The sequence below is a fragment of the Cupressus sempervirens genome, chromosome 9, assembly GCF_028749045.1.
Source record: "Cupressus sempervirens isolate cs-2001-9-10 chromosome 9, ASM2874904v1, whole genome shotgun sequence".
NCBI classification, from domain to species: Eukaryota; Viridiplantae; Streptophyta; class Pinopsida; order Cupressales; family Cupressaceae; genus Cupressus; species Cupressus sempervirens.
The window spans coordinates 15589690-15613997 of record NC_143126.1 but is presented as its reverse complement, the minus strand read 5'-3'; the positions used below and the strand labels follow the sequence as shown (position 1 = coordinate 15613997).

At 36.6% G+C, this 24308-nt stretch overlaps 1 long non-coding RNA gene across 1 annotated transcript; it reads right to left on the bottom strand.

Moving 5' to 3' along the window:
- Nucleotides 1–417: 417 nt before the first annotated feature.
- LOC149537419 (uncharacterized) lies at nucleotides 418–997 on the bottom strand. The gene is made up of 3 exons (XR_016355894.1): nucleotides 972–997; nucleotides 603–872; nucleotides 418–510 (listed from the first exon to the last, which is right to left on the bottom strand). It is a non-coding gene; the product is annotated as an uncharacterized LOC149537419 (long non-coding RNA).
- Between the last annotated feature and the right edge of the window lie 23311 nt (nucleotides 998–24308).

Here is a 24308-nt window from a genome sequence, read left to right as displayed (position 1 = left end):
AATACCTCCACCACTATGATGCACGTCATGGCCTTCATCACGCATAGGTTTTGTGATAGGATTTGAAGGCTGCAATGAAATGCTATGTGCATTGTTATGCAGTCAATTATGTTGGAAACTAACACCAAAAAAGAAATTTCTAAAATATTCAATTTGATTTACTTTTCATTTCAACAATTTACCTATCTCATTTGGTGCACTAGATTCTTGGTGTAGGCGTATAGCCACTAATTTATAGCCTTCCATCAAGGCAATTTTTTTATCTTCATCCATGGGCTCTACATTGAATTCTATGCCATGTATGTTTTTCTTAATATCACCAGTTTTGCATGTATGATTTGATTAAACAAAATTGTTTGCAACGTTATATAATTTTTTTTTAAATTATATGAAATTCTATTACTGCTACTTACAAGTCGAGAGTGAAGATTCATATAGCCACCAGAGCCAAGTTTGTGTTGGCCAACCTTTTGTAGTCTCACTTTTGTAGCTTTTGATGTGTCCTGGAGTCTATGAAAAGTTTGAAACATGTTAGATTATATATTTACAAAGATCACTAATTAATGCATGATTACATTCTACTTAAAACTACCATGACATACCTTCTTTTTCTCTTTTTTGGTTCATTTCCTTTACCACGTAGCCTTTTCTCTTTTGCATCTTCTATTATTTCATTCCACTCCATTGGTGGAATCATAGGAGGACGCTCGTACTTTGGGTTATCCTTTACGCCCCTTCTATATTGGTCCCTCAAAATCTTTATATGTTTGGATGCTCTTTTGAGAAGTAGGGCACTGTCAAAAATATTATTCCCAAAAAGGTCCCCAAAAGATGTAATGAGCTGATTTTTTTCAGGACCCTAGTCATTCCACCTTTTTTTAAATAAAAAAATTCTTAGATCAATAACTTTGCTATAGTACAATAAATGGAAGAAAAGAAAAATACTGTAGCAATGATACAAAAATATGTACTTGTTACGTATGGTGGGTCCAAATAGCTTCAATGTCATTTCAAAAAGATGATCATAGAATACATCATTTCCTACAAAAACATCATGGGATTATCAGTCCAAAATGAGTTATGTATAAGTAAACTACAATTACATTGTAAATAATAATGATTTTAAAGCACCTGGAAGCTTTGGTAATTTTACAAAAATATAGTTTTCTCTAGTACTAGTCACATGGCCTACTCCAAGAAATGGTTCAGTTTTAGTAGTACTAGTCTTCGTTGTTCTATCAACTGATGGTCTATCTATTAGTGCACAAAATAGGTCCATGAGTATAAAATCCACCCAACAAAAAAAATAATGCATGATTAGCACATTACAAAATATAGAAAAATAAGGTCTTACCAGTTGTACTTGGCATAGTCAAAGATGTATGCAAGCTCCTTATTGTTGACAATGCAGTCGACAATATCGAAGCGAAGACTAAAGGAGGCATCCACACTTCATCATGAGTTGAAGAATACATTGCTAGCAAAGACATTTGAAATGGATAAAGATAAAATGGGATACTAGCTAGACCATTCGAAAATCAAAGTTACGTGTTATAATGTTGATGAAAACTAACAATGTTGCGCTAGTAAGGCCATAATTTTTTTTATTGCTCATATTGTTTCACATGTAGCTAGTGAACTTCATGTACTGATTCTTTCATTTGGAGTAACAGATCCAACTCTCTCATCATATTAGTATGGAATGATTGGTTTCTATGGGAAAAATGGATAGCTTGTTATTGTGGTTGCATATATAGATGATATGTATGGAATGTTGGTAGTTGTAGCTATGATTGGTTTCTATGGATGGAAATATATAATTCTCACATTGCATTTTTTTGTGCACTAGAGTTATTTTTCATATGCATGCTAGGGTTATCTTTGTATAACTATAGTAGTGTAGAAATTTGATGCAAGAATGTGGTGTACAACTGTTGCATTCTTTCTTCTCATAGGTGTTGTTTTATGGACTTTGGAGCATAAATAAAATCATGAATTTCAAGGACGTCCAAAGGAGCAAGCCACATTGTTAGCAAAGAAATTTGCAACATTGGTTGTTTTCATTTGCAATGGATAAAGATCAAAGTTAAGTGTTATAATGTTGTAAAGAGAAAGTGTTACTTACATGAAAGTTAGGCACTACAACCCTCACCATATTGACCACACGGTCTCGTAGGTGTGACTGTAGATACCTAAAAACCTTTAGAAAATAAAGTAATTTTATTTTCTAAAAATTTCCTGATGACATCATCATTTATTAATTATTTTATTTATTTATTTATTTTTATGCCATTAAATCCCTTTATCTTAATTAAAAATATTTAATTAAGGAATCCCTCCCAAAAATGTTTAAATCTTATTTAAACATTATTTCCTTATTTATTAATTATTTAATTAATAAATTGACCAAAAAACCCAAAATAAATTAAAAAATTATTTTTTGCCCAAAATTTGGCCAATTTCCTTAAGACCACTAACCTCTTCCAAAATCTTCTAAATCCTTCTTTAATTTTGATTAAAGGCTAATCCCATCATTTCCTACCCCTAATCCCAACTCAAAATATTTAATTAAGATTAAATATTAATCCTCGTGCTTATTAAAAAAGTTTTAATAAATATCTCCTCAACCCAAACCCTTGAAATAAATAAAACTTTATTTATTTCCTAAAAATCTAATTTATCCTCATCCTAAGAAGTTCTAGACTCTTCTAGAATGTCTTCATCCTCATCCTAGGAAATTCTAGACTATTCTAGAAAGTCTTTATCCTCATCCAAAGTCTAGACTCTTCTAGAAGATGTCTTTAAACCTAATCCTAATCCCCTCCTAACCTTCTCACATTCCCTAAAAATGGGTTAAGACTTACTAACCCAAGCCAAAGTTAACAAATATCTCCTCCTTCACCCACCCTCATTAAATGCCATCCACTTGCCTATCCCTAAGCTAATCCTAAACCATCCTAATCCATCCTCTAATCATTTGCACAAGCCTAAGCAAGCTTAAAACCTTCCTAATCAAGTCCAAGTCGAAATTGCTCTCACCTCCCTCAAAATATCTCAACCATAAAACTTTATGAAGCCCGCTAGGCCATAAATGACTCTTCCAAGCCCTTTTATTGCTCTTACAAGCCATTATGAGGGTCTTTATGAAGATTTTATCCTTTGATCCTCCTTTTTTGACTCATCCTTCCCCTTTCCTCCATCCTCTCAACATGTGACATGTGTCACTCCTTGATTGGTTGTAAGGAAGCACAATCCATGTGCTCTCCTCTCATGCAATCTGAGCCCTCCATGAGCTTTTTCCCATCCTTGCATCTTAGCCCTCAATCCCTCAAGCCTCTTGCCTATAAATTGGATCCTTCCCCTTTGCAAAATAACACAATCCATGAAGTAAAGTCATAATGCCATTTTACATCAAAACCATACACTCACACCCAAATTCCAACTCCATTTGAAGCCATTTTTGAAGCATAAGCTTGAGCATACATCCTATCTATTTAGACAAAGCCACTCAACAAGAGAGCTTCTCATTGAGAGAGTCTATTAATGGCTCATATTCTCAATTGAGAGCTCATCTTAGTCTATCTTGAAGTTTATGAATTTTATTTAGTTTGTAGAAGCTTTATTTAAATTTGGTTTCTATTAGCATACTAACATTGCTCATATACAGTGACAAAATCTTGTAAGAAGAACACATAATATTTTAGATCATGATCTATAAGAGACTATAAAATATAAACATCTATTGAACTTTTATTATTTCTTAAGATTAATTACTACTTACCTTCAAAGGATTGACTCTAAGTATCAATTCTTCTTTCAGTGCCTATGTCTGCTCAGTTATGTTTCGTTCAAGAACAAGGTTAAGAATTTCGTCACTATATTTTTTTATAAGTTTATGGACCATGAATACAAGGTCAACGCTACACATGATGTCATCTAAAAATGACGCCTAATTTTTAGATTGAATTTGACCTGCTATCATTTTTCACTTTTCCCTATCAATAAGTATCAAGTTGTGACATCAATATCAGTAAAATTCCATCAAAATAACTCCAAAGACATAAAGAAAAGAACATAATAATATGAAATTTGTTTCTATATAATTTTTTCAATTACACTTATTAAGGTTTACCTTCATTGAAGAAGGTGTATGAGCTAGTACATCCTCGCCTATGCCTTGTGGTGTATCCATGTTGCCCTTTGAAAAAGATTAGTAATTCTTAGCAATTGGTAGCGAAATGAAAGTAATAGACTTACCAAAACCATTTATTAATAAAATAGTATATTGTATATTGGATTCAATATTAATTGGAGGCAATTGGTTTAAATGTTATACCAAATTTGCAAGAAGGCTAAAAGCCACAAAATTGCAGTTTAGAGGAAAACTGCTAGGACAAACTTAGATTGCAAGAAGGCTAAAAGCCACAAAATTGTAGTTTGTGTGTCCAAACTTAATAAGGTATAATGATTGTTGATATTTAGGATAATTCCATTATTTTAACAAGTCTAGAGTGCCCTAGGACTTGAATCATCACCTTGTGAGTTGTGTCTTCAAAGGAAGGTAGACCCTAGGAGTAAGGAGTAAACTAGGAAAGGAAGAGTGAAAGATTGAATCAGCATTGAACAACATATCTGTGCATATTGAAATATTTACCAAGGTCACCCAAGTTTTTGTTGTGTGCACTCTGCATCATAGTGAAAGCAGACAATCTGAGAAGATGATTCTAAAGAAATGAATGGAATTGTGTTTTGAATTTTTTCCCTTTTAAAAATATCCTCCAACAAGTTCATAGAGTCTTTGTTGAACCCTTTTGAGTTGAAAAACCATACAAATTTTGGCTTTCTCTTTCACTCATTACTATGAATTTTGGTTATATTTTTTATTAGATGTAGTGTAAGTTTCTTCTTCAGGCACAAAACATAACCTATTGACCAAGTGCTCGAATATGACTAGAATATAAGTTATGCTCTGGAATTGAACCATGTATATCAACTTCCATTAGATTTGTATTTATTTGCATCTTCCAAAATGTACTAGAGAGATGATTTCATAGAAATCCAATGTTATCATTCATATTTGTGTACCTATTTGTATGCTCAAAGTGAAACCACAATCTGAACATGACTTTATAGTATTGAAGTGACATAACACTCAAAAGGAAGCCAAACAGATCTACACACTCTGCCTTTTTTCATATTGTTTTACCATGATGAAGGTTTTCCTTATTATCTTCATAATCTAGGTTCACTTTGTCACTGAACCTTCTTAGCTAGGATTTAGGAATCTCATATCCCTACCCACTAGCCAAAAGTGACACCTTTAAACCTACTTGTGACTTTTATGACAACTTCTTGTGACCTTATATGTGTCCATAAATTAAAATTTGGTGATTATGATAAAATACAGATAAAAACATGGTATTCTAGGTATAAACTTGTAACAGTGTGGAGAGAGGAATAAAGTCTTGACTAGAGAAAGTTCTCAATCACATGAAGTATTTGAAAAAAAATCGAATCCATTTAATGAGATTTCTAATGTTATAGAAAGAACAAGAATAAAACTCTACCTGCGTGAATAGACAAGAATACTGAAAAAATGTGTAGCAAATGTGTGAATGCAAACATCTTCAAACTCATGTCACTCATAGACCTAGCTACAAAGTGTGCATTCATGTCTTCTCCACTAGGATTAACAATTTGAATCTCACACTCACAAACCTTCAAAGCACATAGTCACATATTCTCTGTTGGGATCAATTAACACAGATGAATCTCACTCTTTGATATATGAATAATAATCCCACCCAAAATGCTCAAATTGTGAAATAAATCTCGTGTGCTTCTTTTTCTTCTTCTTTTCTTTATGAGTCTAATTTGGTCAAAATTTTGATCAAATTGGGCTCATAAACAAAAAAAAAATGAGCCAAATTTGGTCAAAATTTTGACCAAATCAAACTCATAAACAAAACAAAAAAAGCATTTGAACAAGCTAAAAAAAGGCCTTGACCAAAATTAAGGTTGAAATTTGACCTCAAATGTAGTAGTGTGAATTGAGTCTGAAGAAATAAAGATGATCGATTGAACCAACATCAAAGGTAAATTCCCTACATATATTTTTGATTAAAAAAAGAAAGATATTACACACTTAAGTCACAGGTACAATTTGTTCGCACTAAATTAACCAAGGTAGCACACCAACTACTCACGTTACAAAATTATTCAATTAGTGATGCTTAAAAGAATAGCCAAAGATTCTCTGCATCTAGTGCCTACACAACTTGAAGAATGAAATTATAAATAGTAAAACTCAACTAAATTTCTCTCATCAAACTGTGCATTGTAGAATCCAAGATGAAGTCCTCCTTTGAGGATATTTTGTTATGTTATCTGATGTACTGGTAAAATTTTTTATAGACATAAAAACAAATATTGAGTGGCCAAAAATTGATAGGACAAACAACCTACAATTTATTTAGACATACATGATAAAAGATATTCATTCATCACAAGGAGGGATTTACAATACCATATCTTTATGGCACCTTTTGTAGCATAGGTTGTTGGCAGTATTAATTTCTTCCTACCACCCACCATCCACAACCCACAGTCTGCCATAAATAGCAAACAACATAGCTGCTTTAGCCATTCCAACCGCTGACTTAGCCGTCCACCATCCACCATTTAGCGTCAAAATCCATTTGATGGCTAAGACATTTAATATATATACTACCTAATATTAGATATGTAATAATTATGGTTTGTATTCTAGAGAGTTCTCAAACCTCTATTAATAGAGGCTTTATGTAATGTATTCGGCAAGGTAGTAAGGCAATATAATAATTTTTTCTTTCTTGTGTATTTGTCTTTCATTGTTGCCTTTAAATTGGTATCAAAGTTAAAGAGTTGGGCCTAGGAAGAAAAGAAATATTGGTAATTGTTGTAGCAGTGAATAGAGTTTCTAATGCTTTGTTGCTTGTAGATCAAGTAAAGCTAGAGTAAAGTTGCTATGAAGGTGCTATCAATTAAATGGTCTAGAGAAGGTATGATTTGAAGTCCAATGAGAAGATCTGTAGGGAAAATAAGTTGTTGTTTTTTTAAGCATATTTCATTGGCTTAGACTTGCTTGGTATTTTTTCTTTGTAAATCAAACATTATAAATTGCAGTTGTAACTATGAGTTGTGAGTATTAATATGGCTTCAGGGAGTAGTATAGCTCAACCAAAATTTCCAATATTTTCTAGTAAAAATTATGAATTTTGGGCTATAAAAATGAAAACATTATTTTGTTCTCAAGGCATATAGGATCTTATTGAAAATGGTTTTAATGAACCGCAAGATGAGTCTACATTATCACAAGATTAAAAAGATAAATTACAAGATAACAAGAAAAAAGATGCTAAAGCATTGTTTCTAATTCAACAATCTTTAGATGAATCAATTTTTCCTAAGGTTTCTATAGCTAAAATGTCTAAAATTGCATGGGATATTTTAGAAACAACATGTCAAGGGACATCAAGAGCTAAGATTTCTAAATTGAAAACTTTAAGGAATGATTTTGAAAATTTGTGTATGAAGGATTCAAACTCAGTTGATCAATTTCTAAATCAAGTAATGAATGTGGTTGATTGGATTAGATCATATATTGATCATTTGACAGATCAAAAAGTTGTTCAAAAGATACTTCATCGTTTGCCTAGAAAATTTGATGTCATTGTTGTTGTCATTGAAGAATCTAAGGATTTGATAATACTCTCTATTGATGAGTTAATGGGTTCACTTTTTATCTCATGAATCAAGAAAGAATAGAAATAACAATTATTCTTTGGAGAATGCTTTTAGATCACAAGTATAGAAGAAAAGGAAGAGGAAGAGGAAGAGGTAGAAGCATAGATGGACATAGAAGACCAAATCAAGAAGAAAGAATAAATCAATCCATTCAGAGTTCGAACAGAGGAAGTGGCAGAAGTTCATTCCAACACCCATCATCAAGGTTTGATAAATCTCAAATTCAGTGTCAAAGAGATTTGGTCATTTTGCAAGTGAATGTAGAAAGAAACAAGAGGAAATTGAAAAGAATGGTGCTAATTACTTAGATGTATCTGATAACAATTTAGGAAGTTTATTCATAACTTGTAATGTTTCTCAAGAAATTTCTAGTGATATATGGTTCCTTGATAGTGGATGTAGTAACCATATGACCAGTAATAAAGATTTTTTTTTCTAGCTTGGATGATTCTGTAAAATGTAAAGTAAAGCTAGGAAATGATAGTAAAGTCTCTGTAATGGGAAAAGGTGTTATAAATGTCTTGACCAAAAATGGAGGAAAAAGATATATTCCTAATGTATACTTTAGGACTAGATTAAAATACAATCTCATGAGTGTTGGTCAACTAGTGCAAAAAGGTTATAAAGTTTCTTCTGATAATGATTTTTGCACAATCTTGGGTAGAAATCCTAGTGGCAGGTTAATTGCAAGGGTCAACATGACACAAAATCGAATGTTCCCCCTCCAAATTCATTGCCTTCATGGAGGAAAGGAAGTTAGTTTTAAGAAAATATTCTCAGAGAAATCATGGCTATGGCATTTGAGGTATGGTTGTCTTCATTTTGATGCTTTGAGCTTGTTACAAAAGAAAAATAAGGATTGCCTCAAATAGTGTAACCACCAAGTTCATGTAAAAGTTGTATATTGGCAAAACAACATAGAGAAAGCTTCCCAATAGGAGGTTCATATAGAGTAAGAGCACCATTGGAATTAGTTCACACTGATATATGTGGACCAATGCAAACTCCATCTTTAGGATGAAGTATATATTTCCTAACTATTGTCACAAAAGCTTGCACCCTTTCCCAAATTTTTACCTAATGAAAGCCTCATGAAACATGGAAACAACCTCCAAGCTATGGGACTTGAACTATGAGGTTGAATCTTCGGAGAAGGCCGGCTTCCTCTACTATTAGGATGCACCTAAACTATTCTTGAAGAGAAAAAGGAGAAGGAATACATAAAAGAAACTACCTAATCTATTCTAAAGAGGTGATGCACCAAAATAGGGTGTCCAGATCAATCTCTGCCCATACATGAACAGTGATATTCTTATGACAATCTAAAGATATATAAATTCAAACTCTGTTGTAATCTATAAACCACACATAGATCAGACAACCATATGAGCGATATAAGGAAGATACTTCACCTTTTTATCATTCATGAGTCAGAAAGATACAGAGAGTGTAGATTATAGATATTTTTCGTACGTCGAAGAGAGGCAAACATATTTACACAGTATGACAACTGTTGAAGGAGATAAGCCAAGAAGTCATATAACTCAGAGGCAATAGGGAATATATAGTAGCATGCTGAGGTAGTACTAAAGAAACAGAGAAAATCCAACCTTAAGAAAGAGTACAATGTTTTCCTTTATAGTGTAAGTATAACTTGGATGACTTCCTTCATAAGAAAAAACTCAACTACTAAAATCAAATCTCTAGAGAAAAATCATTGCAAAAAACTAGGAAGATTTAATTTTTTGCATAAATCTATGCATGAAAGGATCACTTCTTTACCAAAAAATCTCGAAGAGGTTAGGAATGATGGTTATTTAATCTCTGACTAAATGAGTGGATCCACAAATGGCGGTGGAGTATTTCTTTGCACTTATCAAGCCTAGGAATCAATGAAAGTAGTTGTAGGGAATCGAAAAGATCATTCAAGGAACTGCTTCCACTACTACTGACATCCAACTTGATCACGATCTTTGGTCAACTAAGATTTTAACCATTAAATTTTGCTACGTGGACCAAAAATTTCTCATTTTCATGCCAACTTGTTAGTATCCAAACCTTATGCCTTCAATTCAATTATCCACAATCACATCTTGGCCACCACCTTCCTTGAATAACTATCTATGCTTGCAAAACTACAATTTTTTGGTCATTGCCGCGTCACCACCCTGAACTAGTATTACTATCTGACCTTTGTAACCAAGTGAAACAAAGGGAATTGTTCAATCACAACTCAAAGCTTAGCTACCTCCAATCCACATTAATCACACGCTAATTATAGATCTAAATGATCTAATGGTGTAGGATATAATTCGGACATCGAAAACCTTTCTTTGTCACATCATTGCAACTCAAACCATAGCTTGTCAACATGACCATGCGAATGGGTGAAATCAAAGCAAAGCACACCTTTGTAGCTTTGACCTTAGTTAGTGCTCAATCGCTCGTGACCATGTGAATCGCACGATCGTGACTTAACATATTAAGGCATAACATGAAACAGGAAAAATGACTTAATGTTACATCATTTCATGAGCATCCTGGGTGACCATTAAAATTGATCATTACTTGAATTTTATTTTTGGCAGGAGGCAATTTGGATTAACATTTCTGGCAACTCAAGGGGGATGCAAGCCTGCTTAGCATATGACTAATGACCATTGAAAAAGATCCATTGGGCTACAGAGTCTCTGAAACCATAAACTCGTGAGTTTTCCACTTCTTTTGCACTTCGTGTCATAACAAATCCTCCTTTGCAACTTGCAAAATAACTTGAAGAACTAGACCATTATTTTAACAAACAAAACATGTGCTCGTGCACTTCTTGAAAATAGGAAATAAAAAGAAAGAAAAACTACTCTGACTATGTACATGAGATAAAGACAATCATCAGAAACAGGGCTTAAGATATATCTCATTAATAGGGATGGGCAAGACTTCGCCATTACACTTACTCAACTAAAAGGCATTAAATTTTTTACAATTGGAAATCACATAAGGGCCACTCCACAAGGCATTGAACTTTGAGTGTCTCCTAGCTTTTTCTCTATTTGCATCCCATTTCAACACAAGGTCACCCTCCCTGAAATTTCTGACCTTAGCCTTTCTATCAAAGCTCCTCTTCATCTATTGTCGAGATATCTCTAAAGTTTGGATCACTTGACTTCTTTTCTCCTCTAACTCCATCAGATCTGTCATTCTTACAGACATAGCATCGTCTTCAATTAATTCCAACTAATGAGCCAACTCAAGAGCAGGAAACTCTAGTTAGAGAGGGGGTAAGTGCACCAAGTTGTGGTGCCAAAAAGGGGGGTATAAGTGGACACCTTTTTTCTAAAATCAGCAATTTCTAAACTTCAACCAAAATTTGAAGATAGTTACGCTCAAAATTTTAAGATATGACAAAAACAAAAGTAGTAGTCCTTTGGATCTAGTTTCTAAACTACTAAAAAAATTTCAAAATGGTTTAGTTTTAGGTCCTCAAAAAAGGGGGCCATAGAAAGTGGTACTATTTATTCAGAAAAAACTTAACATAGTACAAAGTGTGCCCCCACTAAAATTTTAACTTTTTTTTTGAAATTCTTTAATCACTCTAGTCAAAAGTTACCTAACACTATGTAATTTATCCCAAATTTTTCAGGTAATTTTATAATGTGTTTTTTTTTTAATGAATTTTTTAATTGGACACATCCCAAAAATGTGAAATATCTATTTGCTCCCCCTAGAAATGATTGAAAACTAATCTAAAATCAAAACTTCTTTTTTTCAAAGTGTGTAGAATTGAGTCTATTTTCTAAAAAACTAAGTTGTGAAATTCGATGAATGAGCTAAAATCTATAGCCCAATTAGTACATGTTGGTTTTTGACAAAAAATGGACATAGATTCAAAAAAAATTATAGTTGAAAGGCTTGAAATTGTTCAAATAAAACATAAATTATATGGTTATATAGCTAACACAGAGACCTAAAATGTCATGTAACCTGATTTTATTGATGCTCAAGCACGACAAAACTTGAAGGAAAGCACAGAAGAAAAATCAAGCATTTTTTGTATGCTTGCAACAAAACACATCTCAGACTAGTTTAGAGCCTCCAAACCTTTGGGTTGGATCCCAAAGGAAAATCCAAGCCCTAGGATTGGTGGTATCCAATGTTTTATATAGTTCTTACACATTATTTAAAGCATTTTTAAATTCAAGGCTTAAATAGTGTGTACGCACTTTGTAAGCCTTCTATTTCAAAGAGAGGATGGCTAGAGAGAGATGGAAGGAGAGAGGTAGAGAGGCAGAGAGGGTAGAGAGTGAGAGAGACTAGAGGATGGGGAGAGAGTAGGGGATAGGATGTAGAGTGTGAGAGAGGATCAAGAGAGAAGGGAATGGAGAAAGAGCACAGGATAGGATGCACACAGAGAGAGGGATTAAGGTTGAGTGAGAGAGTACGAGAGTAGGGAATGGAGAGGGAGAAAGGGAGGAGAATTAAATAAATAGAGATAGAGAGAGAGTGGGAGAGAGAGAGAGAGAGAGAGAGAGAGAAGGGGGTGGGAGACGGAGAGGGAGAGGGAGGGAGAGAGAGAGAGAGAGAGAGAGAGAGAGAGAGAGAGAGAGAGAGAGAGAGAGACTAGGGGATGGGGGAAAGAGTATGAGATAAGATGTAGAGAGAGAGAGAGAGGGAGAAGGGGATAGGAGAGAGAGAGAGAGAGAGAGGGAGGCAGATATTGATAGGGAGTAGGGGATGGGCGAGCATGTGTGTGTGTGTGTGTGCATGAGAGATGGAGAGAGAGAGGGAGAGAGAGAGAGAGAGAGAGAGAGGATGGGGTAGGGAGAGATGGAGGGAGATAGATAAATAGAGGAGTGAGGGAGGAAGAGAGAGAGAGAGGGAGGATGGAGAGGGGGAGAGAGCGAGAAGGGGATAGGAGAGAGAGAGAGAGAGAGAGAGAGAGAGTGGGAGAGATTGATAGGGAGTACGGGATAGGGGTTCAAAGAGTACATTGGATGGGATCCATAGAAAGAGAGAGAGGGACACAAAGTAGGGGATGGGGGAGAGAGAGAGAGAGAGAGAGAGAGAGAGAGAGAGAGAGAGAGAGAGAGAGAGAGAGTAAGTACAGGATAAGGTAAAGAGTATGGGATAGGATGCAAAGAAAGAGAGGGGATGGGGTAGGGAGAGAGGTAGAGAGAGAGGGGGGGGAGTAGGGGATGGGGGTTCAAAGAGTACATGGGATAGGATACATAGAAAGATAGAGAGGGACATAGGGTAGGGGATGAGTGAGGGTGGGAGAGGGAGAGAGAGAGAGAGAGAGAGAGAGAGAGAGAGAAGGGATAGGAGAGAGATTGGGAGAGATTGATACAAAGTAGGGGATAGGGGTTCAAAGAGTACATGGGATAGGATGCATAGAAAGAGAGAGAGGAACATAAAGTAGGGGATAGGGGAGCATGGAGAGAGAGAGAGAGAGAGAGAGAGAGAGAGAGAGAGAGAGAGAGAGAGAGAGAAAGTAGGGGATGGGGGAAAGAGTACAGGATAAGATGTAGAGAGAGAGAGAGAGTGGGAGGGATGGAGAGGGGGAGAGAGGGAGAAGGGGATAGGAGAGAGAGAGGGAGAGATTGATAGGGAGTGGGAATGGGAGTTCAAAGAGTACATTGGTGGGATACAAAGAGAGAGAGAGAGAGAGATGAGGTAAAGAGTATAGGATACAAGGAAGAGAGAGAGAGAGAGAGAGAGAGACAGAGACAGAGAGAGGATGGGGTAGGGAAAGAGGTGGAGAGATAGAGAGAGGGATAGAGAGAAAGGGGGGAGTACAAGATGGGGGTTCAAAGAGTACATGGGATACGATGCATAGAAAGAGAGAGAGGAAAATAAAGTAGGGGATCGGTGAGCATGTGTGTGTGTGTGTTTGCATGAGAGAGGGAGAGAGAAAGAGACAGAGACAAAGATAGAGAGAGGCAGAGAGAGACTAGGGGATGGGGGAAAGAGTACATGATAAGATGTAGAGAGAGAGAGGGATGGAGAGGGGCAGAGAGGGAGAAGGGGATAGGAGAGAGAGAGGGAGAGACTGATAGGGAGTGGGGATGGGAGTTCAAAGAGTACATTGGATGGGATCCAGAGAGAGAGAGAGATGAGGTAAAGAGTATAGGATAAGAGGGAGGGAGAGAGAGAGAGAGAGAGTTGGGGGGGAGTATAGGATGGGGGTTCAAAGACTACATAGGATACGATGCATAGAAAGTGAGAGAGGAAAATAAAGTAAGGGATGGGCAAGCATGTGTGTGTGTGTGCATGAGAGATAGAGAGAGAGGGGGAGAGAGCGAGAGAGAGAGAGGATGGGGTAGGGAGAGATGGAGGGAGATAAAGAAATAGAGGAGGTAGGGAGAGGGAGGGAGGGAGGAGAAGAGAGAGAGAGATAGAGAGAGAGAGAGAGAGAGAGAGGGGGGGGGGGGGGGGGGGAGGGATAGAGAGTGGAAGAGAGAAAGAAGGGGATAGGAGAGAGAGAACGGGAGAGATTGATAGGGAGTAGGGGATGGGGGTTCAAAGAGTACATTGGATGGGATCCATAAAAAGAGAGAGAGGGATACAGAGTAGAGGAGAGAGAGAGAGAGAGTATGGGATGGGGGAAAGAGTACTCAATAAGATGCAGAGAGAGATAGAGAGTATGGGATAAGGTAAAGAGTACAAGATAGGATGCAAAAAAAGAGAGAGGGGATGGGGTAGGGAGAGAGGTAGAGAGAGAGAGAGTGTGTGTGTGTGTGTGTGTGAGAGAGAGAGAGGGGGGGGGGAGTAGGGGATGGGGGTTCAAAGAATACATGGGATAGGATATATAGAAAGAGAGAGAGGGACATAGAGTAGGGGATGGGAGAGGGTGGGATAAGGGGAGAGAGAGAGAGAGAGAGTAGGGATAGGAGAGATATTTGGAGTAGGGGATGGGGGTTCAAAGAGTACATGGGATAGGATGCATAGAAAGAAAGAGAGGAACATAAAGTAGGGGATGGGTGAGCATGGGGGAGAAAGAGGGGGGGGATGGGGTAGGGAGAGAGGGAGGGAGAGGGAGCGAGAGAGAGGAGGGGGGGGGGCGGGGGAAGGGGGGGAAGAGTATGGGATAAGATGCAGAGAGAGAGAGGGGGGGATGAGGTAAAGAGTATGGTATAAGATGCAGAGAAATAAAGAGGGGATGGGGTAGGGAGAGAGGCAGAGGTAGAGGTAGAGAGAGAGAGAGGGAGGGGGAGAGAGAGAGTGGGAGAGAGAGAGAGAGGGAGAGAGACTAGGTGTTGTTTGTTTATGTGATTTCCAATAGTGCGTATGTGCTATGGAGAATCCCATAGTGTGTGCACACTATGGCTTGGGCTACATAAGCCTAAGCCCAGGCCATACCACATGCGCACTATTGGATATTTTGGAAAAAGAAAAAAGGTGTCATCTTTTTGGTACCACAACTTGGTGCACTCACCTAGGGAGCTTGGCTTCCCTACCATAGACTAACATGAAGGGAGAATTTCCTACGGCTCTCTTGAGTGTGATTCTATTAGCCAAGAGGGTAGTCGTCAAATTTTGATGCTAGCACCTCTGATTGTCTTCCATAGTCCTCTTAATGATTCTTATCAAATTCTTATTGGATGACTTGGCCAAGACATTACCCTGAGGGTAGTAGTTAGAAGATGTGCTCAAGTAAATACCATGATCAAGTGCCCATGCACAAATCTGAGCTCCTATGTATGATTTAGCATTATCTAAAATAATAGTCAAAGGGGCACCAAACCTGGTTATAATTCCATCAAGGAATTCAACAAATGAAGGATTCATGGCATCTCTTAGTGCTAATACCTTTGTCCATCTTGTAAAATAGTTTGTAGTGGCTAAAATCCATTTATGACCAGAGCTGGAAAGAGGATTGATGGGACATATAAAATCTAGTCCCCACTGGGAAAAAGGTTGATCTACCTGAATGGGATGAAGTGGAAGAGTTGCAAATATCTACTTACCTGAGAAGAAAGAACACTTCTCTCATCTTCTCACTGTAGACACCTAAATTTGATTACATCACTTTGATAATCCTATTTAGCTATCTCTAAAGGCATCATTAATTAAATTCATATTTAATTAATCCTTTGTCATCCCCTAGTTGATTAATTTAATTAATCATCTATAGTTCTAATTGATAAATCAAATAACCCATCATTTATCAATTAAATCCTATTCTCCTATCTAATTCCAAATCCCAAATTTATTAAAATCACTTTAATAAATAAAACTCTCAAATCTAATAGCCCCTAAACTATCCTAAATCCTCCATTTAGCCTAATCCACCCCATCCACCCATACTAACTAAGGTTAGCCACTAACTCACCCACCCTCATCAATAGCATCCACTTGCACATCTCTAACATCCCTAATCTAATCCTAACCCAAGCCTAACCCATCCCCTAATCATTAACACAATCCTAAATGAGCTTAAGACTTTCCTAATCCAAGCCAAAGTCTCCCCTCAAAATATCCCAACCACCAAGCCATAAATGCTCTTACAAAGCCATAAATGGCTCTTACATCCTCACTCATGACTCTTACATACTCAACCACCCTCATGAAGCCTTTGACCAACCCTTATCCTATCCTCTCACACCCATCCTCCTTGTGACAAGTGTCCACTCCCTATTGGTGCTAAACAAGCACAATCCATGTGCTCCCCTTTGAGTGCATTTGATCCCTCCTTAACCATTTCCCCATCCTTGCATCTTAGCCCTCGATCCCTCAAGCCTCTTGCCTATAAATTGGATCCCTTCCCAAGCCATATAATCACAATCTTTAAGCTAAAATTACCATGTCAGTCTGAGAAGCCAAATCCATACTTTTACATATACCAACACCAAAAATTCCAAATCCACCTCCATTGAAGCATCTTGAAGCTTGAGAATACATCCCAAACCCATATCAAAGGACACCTCTACAAATCAAGTGATCATCCTTATTGAGAGAGCCTATCCATGGCTCATATTCTCATTTGAGGACCTCACTTTGTCTCATCTAAAGTTTATATTAGTTTTGTTAATTAATGCTTTGATTTCTAAATAGATTAGTGTTTCTTGCTAACATATTAGTGTACACACTCACATGTTTGTAGCAATCATGGAACAGGGAGGGCTAGTAGTAACCAGCTTTCATAATTTTCATTGTAGTAGTCCTTGCTGAAAAATGGCCACCATCAGGACCATCATGAAGTTCTTTGACTATTCTCTCTACTTGATCTATATCAACACATCTTAATAGGGCTCCATTGAAACCTTTCCTAAAAAGAACACCATCAATTATAACATAAGGAATAGACTGTAGCCTAAATTGTTTTCTCCTAACTTTATCCAGCCCCTGAGGATACCCATTCCTAACCAAGAAGGCTTTCATATCATCCATCCAACCCTTAGGATTGTCATTTCTTGTCTCCTATTGTTTTGCAAATATCAAGATAGTCTCTCACTCAATCTCATGAGATGAGATCATCTATTCACACAATCTCCTTCCCCTTATCAGCTTGGTGATCTAAATATCCATGTTGTATTCCATTACCTTGGTAATCCAACCAGCTCCCTTCTCACTAATGTCTTTACTCAACAAGAAATCTTTTACACTAGCATGAGGAACTAGCAAGTGGATTTTTTATGAGACAGCAGGTGTCTGAATTTCTTCAGGGCTCTTATGACTGCAAGAGCCTTCTTTTCCACATAGCTATATTTATTTTCATATTCTTTGAGTCCACTAAAAAAAGAAATAGGCTGCTCTTCATTTTTTACATTTAGCTACATCAAGACAGCAGAAATACTCAACTCACCTCCTAAGGTGTAAAGGATGAAATCCTTATCAAAATTTGGATTAATGACAGTGAGAGCTAAATTTATGGCTGCCTTGATCTCCTTAAAACTTTCTTTCCCTTCCTTGGTCCATGAGAAGGCCATATTCTTTTTTAGCATAGCTATGAGAGGTTTTACCATGGTAGCTAGGTTAGGAATAAATCTCCTCACAAATTTTATTCTACCAAGAAAGCTTTTCAAACCTTTCTTGTGACTAGGAAGAGGGAGGGCAAGTATTGTCTTTGTTCTTTCTGAATCAATAGTCAAGCCCTCTTTAGATACAATATGTCCCAACAGCTTCCCTTAATTAATGGTGAAGACACACTTGCCTAGATTTAGGGACACCCCATACTCTCTACATCTCACAAATACTTGCCTAAGATGACCAAAATGTTCTGCTACATTTTTTGAATATACTATGATATCATCAAGATAGACCAATACAAGTTTTTCAATCATATTTTTGAAGGCTGTCTCCATCACTTTTTGAAATGTGGCACCTGCATTTGTTAGTCCAAATGGCATTTTACTATAGGCATAGGTGCCCCATTTAGTAGTGAAAGTAGTTTTATATATGTCAGTCTCTTTGACCAACACCTGATTATAACCTGAGAACCCATCCACAAAGGAGAATCTCTCTAAACCACTGACCTTAGACAATATTTGTTCCATAGAAGGGAGGGTATGGTGGTCTTTAAGGGAGGCTTGATTAAGATTCCTAAAATCTATGTACAGTCTAATCTGTCCATTCTTTTTTCTAACAGGGACAAGGTTTTCCACCCAAGAGGAATGCTTGATAGGAAAAATGATATTGACAAAAATAAATTTGGATAGCTCATTTCTCATTAGGGGCTCAATCTTGGGGTTTACTAGCCTTTGTTTCTTCCTAACAGGATTGACATTATCTACCAGATCTATAGTATGTTGAAACAAGCTAGGATAAAATCCTTTCAAATCATCATATGTCTAAGCAAATACATCATTGAATTCTTGACACAGATGAACAAAATTTTCTTGTTCAGTATTTTTCTATCAGCAACTATGATTGGTACATGGTCTCCTTTGTTCGCAGCAAGATTCATACCTCTTTCCCTTGCTTGGTCATCAAGGTCGAAGATACTCTCTAAGGTAATGAGACCCTTTGGTAATTTTTTGGAGCTAAGATTGATGATTTGATCTCCATATTGATCATGCAACCTCGCCTAATTTCTGTTTGAAAATTATGCTTCATTCTACAAGAAACTCACAATTTGTGCATCATATTCAAAGACTTGCCAATTGATATCATTATCAAGGACCGCGAGTCTAATTACCATCTTAATTCTCTATCTCTTTTCATCTTCAAGGCTTCTTGGGACATCGAGAGATGCACCTACTATCGCAAGTCTGTCAGCATGTCTATTTTCTTTCCTAGGAATAATTTGAATATTGAATGTACTAAAATTTTCAAGCAAATCCCATACCCTATGTTTGTAGGACTTAAGAAAATTATTCTTAGTGACATTTTGGTTCCTCGCCTGATTGATCACCAACGCACTATCCCCATACACACTCAATGCTTGGATTCCTCTTTTTTGAGAAGTTAAGAGACCCTATATCAAAGCCTCATAGTTAGCCACATTATTACTACAACTGAATTGCAACCTAAATGAGAAATAGTACTTTTCTAATGTAGGAGAGACCAACATTACACCAGCCCCTAATCCATTCTTATTTCTTGATCTGTCAAAATACATGCTCCATATCCCACTTGTATCTTCTTTGGCTTTCATCAAGTTAGGAATGAGATAATCCTTTTCAAATATGCAATATGTGCCCAAGCTGGTCTCTAAGATCTTCGATATGAGATAAAACTGATAAGCATTAGCCCATTCATCCAAGATGAAATTGGGTGTATTAGATAAGGAAGTGGCAGGCTCATTTGCTGTATCATTCTCATTTTCTTCTAGGATGATACAATTCATATTGATGAGGTTAGGAGTATAAGGCTTAATATGATGGAGGGCTAATGGCTCTACTTTGATTAAATCATTGGTTCCATATATAGTTCTAGAAAACATATATGACCAATTGGAAGATATGTAGCCACCTATTTGAGTAGTGAAGTACCTTGATAGACAAATGGCAAAATGAGGCTTGACTTCGGCAATTGATATATCGTGGACTACAATACAACCTGGATAGGCATGTAAGGCCATTTCAACATTCTTGAGGATTCCCATGGTCTTGATGGTACTACCATCAAGTTGCAACACATCTTTAACAACGAGTTCATATTTCATTTCTAAGGTATCAGCAATACATTTGGGCATCATTGAACTGTTGGCTCCAAATTCAATCATATAGTTATGAACTAACGTATCTCCTATGAGCAGAGAAACATAGAATAGAGGAGGTCTAACCTTTTTTCTTACTTCTACCTCCCTTGATGGCTGCACCAAGCTTATAGCATTCTTTGTGTTAGGTGGTTGATCTCTGAGTTCAATTCTTTCCAACTCCTACAGTAGTAGCCTCCTTTGTGATGGCACAATAGTTATAGCATCCCACATAGAAATGTTCGCATTGGTCTTCCTCATTTTCTCTACCACACTAAAAGAAGCATTAGATGTTCTAGTAAGAGCCCTGGAAGTAGAAGTCTGAGACGAGATAGTTTGTGGGTTGCTCACATCATTTCTACTTTCATCTCATCTCTATTGTAGAGAAACATCAGTAGGCTGATTCGCATTGTGTTTTTGGGTGACTGCTTGTATATGTAGTGATGCACTTGATGTGGAAGGTTGATTAGGAGGTTGAGGTGCCATCTCCATCGCAGCTCTTTTCTTGGTCCTAGTATTGTAAGCACAAGAATCCTAGTTTACATTACCATGTTCTTCCACTAGGTGGTTCATAAAAGAACAATCATCCTACTAAAAAACATCAACAAGCTGAGTAGTATTGTGCTGTTAGACAACCGCTCTCTCAGGTATAGTCAAAGCCAAGTAAGAATCTTCCTTCTGACACATGAGATATCCATAAAAGTAGTTACAAGAAGGGCAAAAATCTTGATCTTGGGCAAGGTTGTTCTGAGGAACTAAGGCCCTATTTAGGTTGGTGTTCGAAGACTATGGGTGGTCGATAGGTCTATTCTAATTATGAGAATGGTCTATAGGTCTATTCTAATTGTAGGAAGTATGACTCTGGTTTGGAGGTCTACCATGAATGAGACCTTGACTCTAGAGTTGGAGAGGCTTATTATTTTGACCTTGTTGTCTCTTCATAGTCACCAACTCATTTTCCATTTTTTGCACTACTACAATATTTTCTTCCATCTTCCTTTCCTGATCCAGCATTCTTCTATCTACATTCTACATTAATTTCTCCATCATAGCCTTAATCCTATCAACTCCACTAGAGGATGTAGAGGCTATTGGAAGCATAGCAAGAGGCTAACTTACATAGGAGATGTGAATAGGGGCTACAGTGGGCTGATGGTTAGGCATATTAGGGAAGAAAGGCATTAGGGGCCTTGGAGCTAACTTCCCTCCCTATATCAAAATGTTTTCATCTCTTATGGCAACCTCATAAGCATCCGGTAAAGTGTCTCCTCCCATAGATTGCAAGGTGGTAGCGATATCACTATTGAAGGCTTTGAGGTAGTACAAGAATGCATTATTAGGAGAGGGCTTTACTATAGTGTGTATTCTATCCCATGTTTTATCAAATCTATAATTGAAATCAATCATACATTCATGAGGGGCCCTCTTGATAGTTGTCAGTTTCTCTAAAAGCAATAGATGGTCACTTTAGTCCTCAAAATGCTTGCATAGGTCTACCCCTAAACTGTCCCAATTACTAATAGAGTTGTGGGATAAACCTCTATACCATTGTAACATCTTTCCTTTCAAGGATGAAGCCAAGAGTTTGACCGCGACATCGTCCTCAGAGACGCCATGGATATTACAGACATTGGACACCTCTTGAATATGTTCAATAGGGGATGTAGAGCTTTCACCAGTAAAATCAGGTACACTCTTGAGAGCCGATACTAGTATATCATGTCTTTGGGCTAATAGGAGGGGGCTCCCACCATTGAAGGTGGTGAAAGCGTGAGCTCTAGCCATATAACCAAGTGTTTTGTTGATATGAGTGGATGGTATCCTAGGCTGAGATCTAATAACTGGAGGAGTGGAAATGGATCTTGTAGGGGTGTGCACTACTGTCCCACTCCTAACTAGTGACAAGGATACTCTAGCTTTTCTTCTTATGTTGGAAAAGGAAAGCTCTTGATACTAGAACTTACCTCTGGAAGATGCCCTTGTGTGTCTCTTGGGCATGAATCATAGCAACTTTGGTCTGGAAATTGGATGCGCTTCAAAGCTTAGAGTTGCCAAGTACTTTTGAACAATGAACCTCTTTGAGGCTTTACACTGAAAGCAGTACTATTTCTTCAGCATGAACAAGGAATCTTTCCCGACACTAATGAACTTTGGGATATTAAAATATATGATGTCCCACCGAGCATGCCAAAAATTGTTGTACAAAAGCTTGCACCCTTGCCCAAAGTCTTACCTAAGGACGACCTCATGAAACATAGAAACAACCTCCAAGCTATGGGACTTGAACTATGAGGTTGAATCTCCAGAGAAGGTCAGCTTCCTCTACTAGTAGGAGGCACCTAAATTATTCTTGAAGAGAAAAAGGAGAAGGAATACATAAAAGCAACTATCTAGTCTATTCTAAAGAAGCGATGCACCAAAATAGGGTGTCTAGATCAATCTCTACTCATACATGCATAGTGTTATTATTATGATAGTCTAAAGATATACGGATTCAAACTCTTCTTCAATCTATAAACCACACATAGATTAGACAACCATATGAGCAACACAAGGAAGATACTTCACTTTTTTATCATTCACGAGTCAGAAAGATACAGAGAGTGCAGATTACAAATGTTTGTAGTACATTGAAGAGAGGCAAACATATTTACACAGTACGATGATGGTTGAAAGAGATAAGGCAGGAAGTCATATAACTTAGAGGCAATAGGGAATTTATAGTAGCATGTTGAGTCAGTACTAAAGAAATAGAGAAAATCTAACCTTAGGAAAGAGTACAATGTTTGCCTTTATAGTGTAAATATAACTTGGATGACTTCCTTCATAAGACAAAACTCAACAACTGAAATCAAATCTCCAGAAAAAAATCACTGCAAAAAATCGGAAAGATCTAATTTTTTGCATAAATCTATGCATGAAAGGATCACTTCTTTACCAACAACTCTCTAAAAGGTTAGGAATGACAGTTATTTAATCTCTAACTAAATGAGTGGATCCATAAATGGAGGTGGAGTATTTCTTTGCACTTATCAAGCTTAAGGATCAATGAAAGTGGTTGCAGGGAATCAAAAAGATCATTCAGGGCCCGTTTGGTTGCTGGAATATAAATTAAGCCTTGGCATTCAGAATGCTGGCTTTGGGATTCTGGAACTTGGAATCCAGATTATGATTAGGGAATCCAATTTAGAATTGTTTGGTTGACCAAGAATTCATTGTGAGAATACAGATTTCCTCCATTTGGTTGCACATTGTGGAATTGGAATACTAGCCAAAATAACATGCAAACTATTATCATCTAGCTATAGCATTATCATCATGCAAAAAAATTCAATACTTATTTGCTTTGTTGAAGTCCAAACATTTTTAACAAGTATAAAAAGATTAAATCATGTTGAAAGTAAACATTATCATAACGGATGAGGACGAGATTGTACTAATGGATACTAAAACTTTTATGACTCTCGCTCTATAAAAAAAATATCATTGATTATAATTCACATAATTACTGATATGAAATATGTATATTGTTCAAGTCTCGTTGAATGAATCTGAATCACAAGAATTGATGAAATAAGAGTCAGAAACATCCCATTATATATATATATATATATATATATATATATATATATATATATATATATATATATATATATATATATATATATATATATATATATATATATATATATATTTGTAGAGATCCAATAAAAAAATTGATCATCACAACATTCAAACTCACAGGTGCAAAGTCTAAATTTTTATATTATTTTTTTACGAAATCTTACCTGGAAACACTTTTACGCCAGAAAAAAATTAATAGAGTAGATTGTTTTTGTCTTGCATACAATTCATTTAATTGAGAAACAATGTATGTGAAAAAGTTATTTCACCAAACTTTTTTGCAGTAACTACTGAGGCAGACCAGGCGGAAAAAGCCTGATAAATTACTCAATAGTGGCAAATATATGAGCAAGTAATAGCGGAAAATTTTCCCCCCATTTAAAAAAATTAAATTTCAAAAATTAGTGCAAAAAAAAGTGCCCCCAAATGGGCATTCGGAAGTCAAACCCAATCAAATTTTACTTTAGTTGAAATCCTCATTTTCAAAAAATGGGATTTAAAATGGGAATTAAAACGGGAATTCAAAATAACAAGTATTTGAAGGAATTTGGAATCCTTGTTTTGGGGGTCAAATGGGGATACCGGATTCCACTTTTTTTCAATTCCAATTCCGATTGTGCAGACCCAAACAATGGATTAGAATTTTTTTAGAATTTCGAATGCCAATTCCATTCTAATTCTAGCTACCAAACGGGCCCTCAAGGAATTTCTTTCATTGCTACTGACATCCAACTCAATCAAGATCTTTGTTCAACTGAGATTT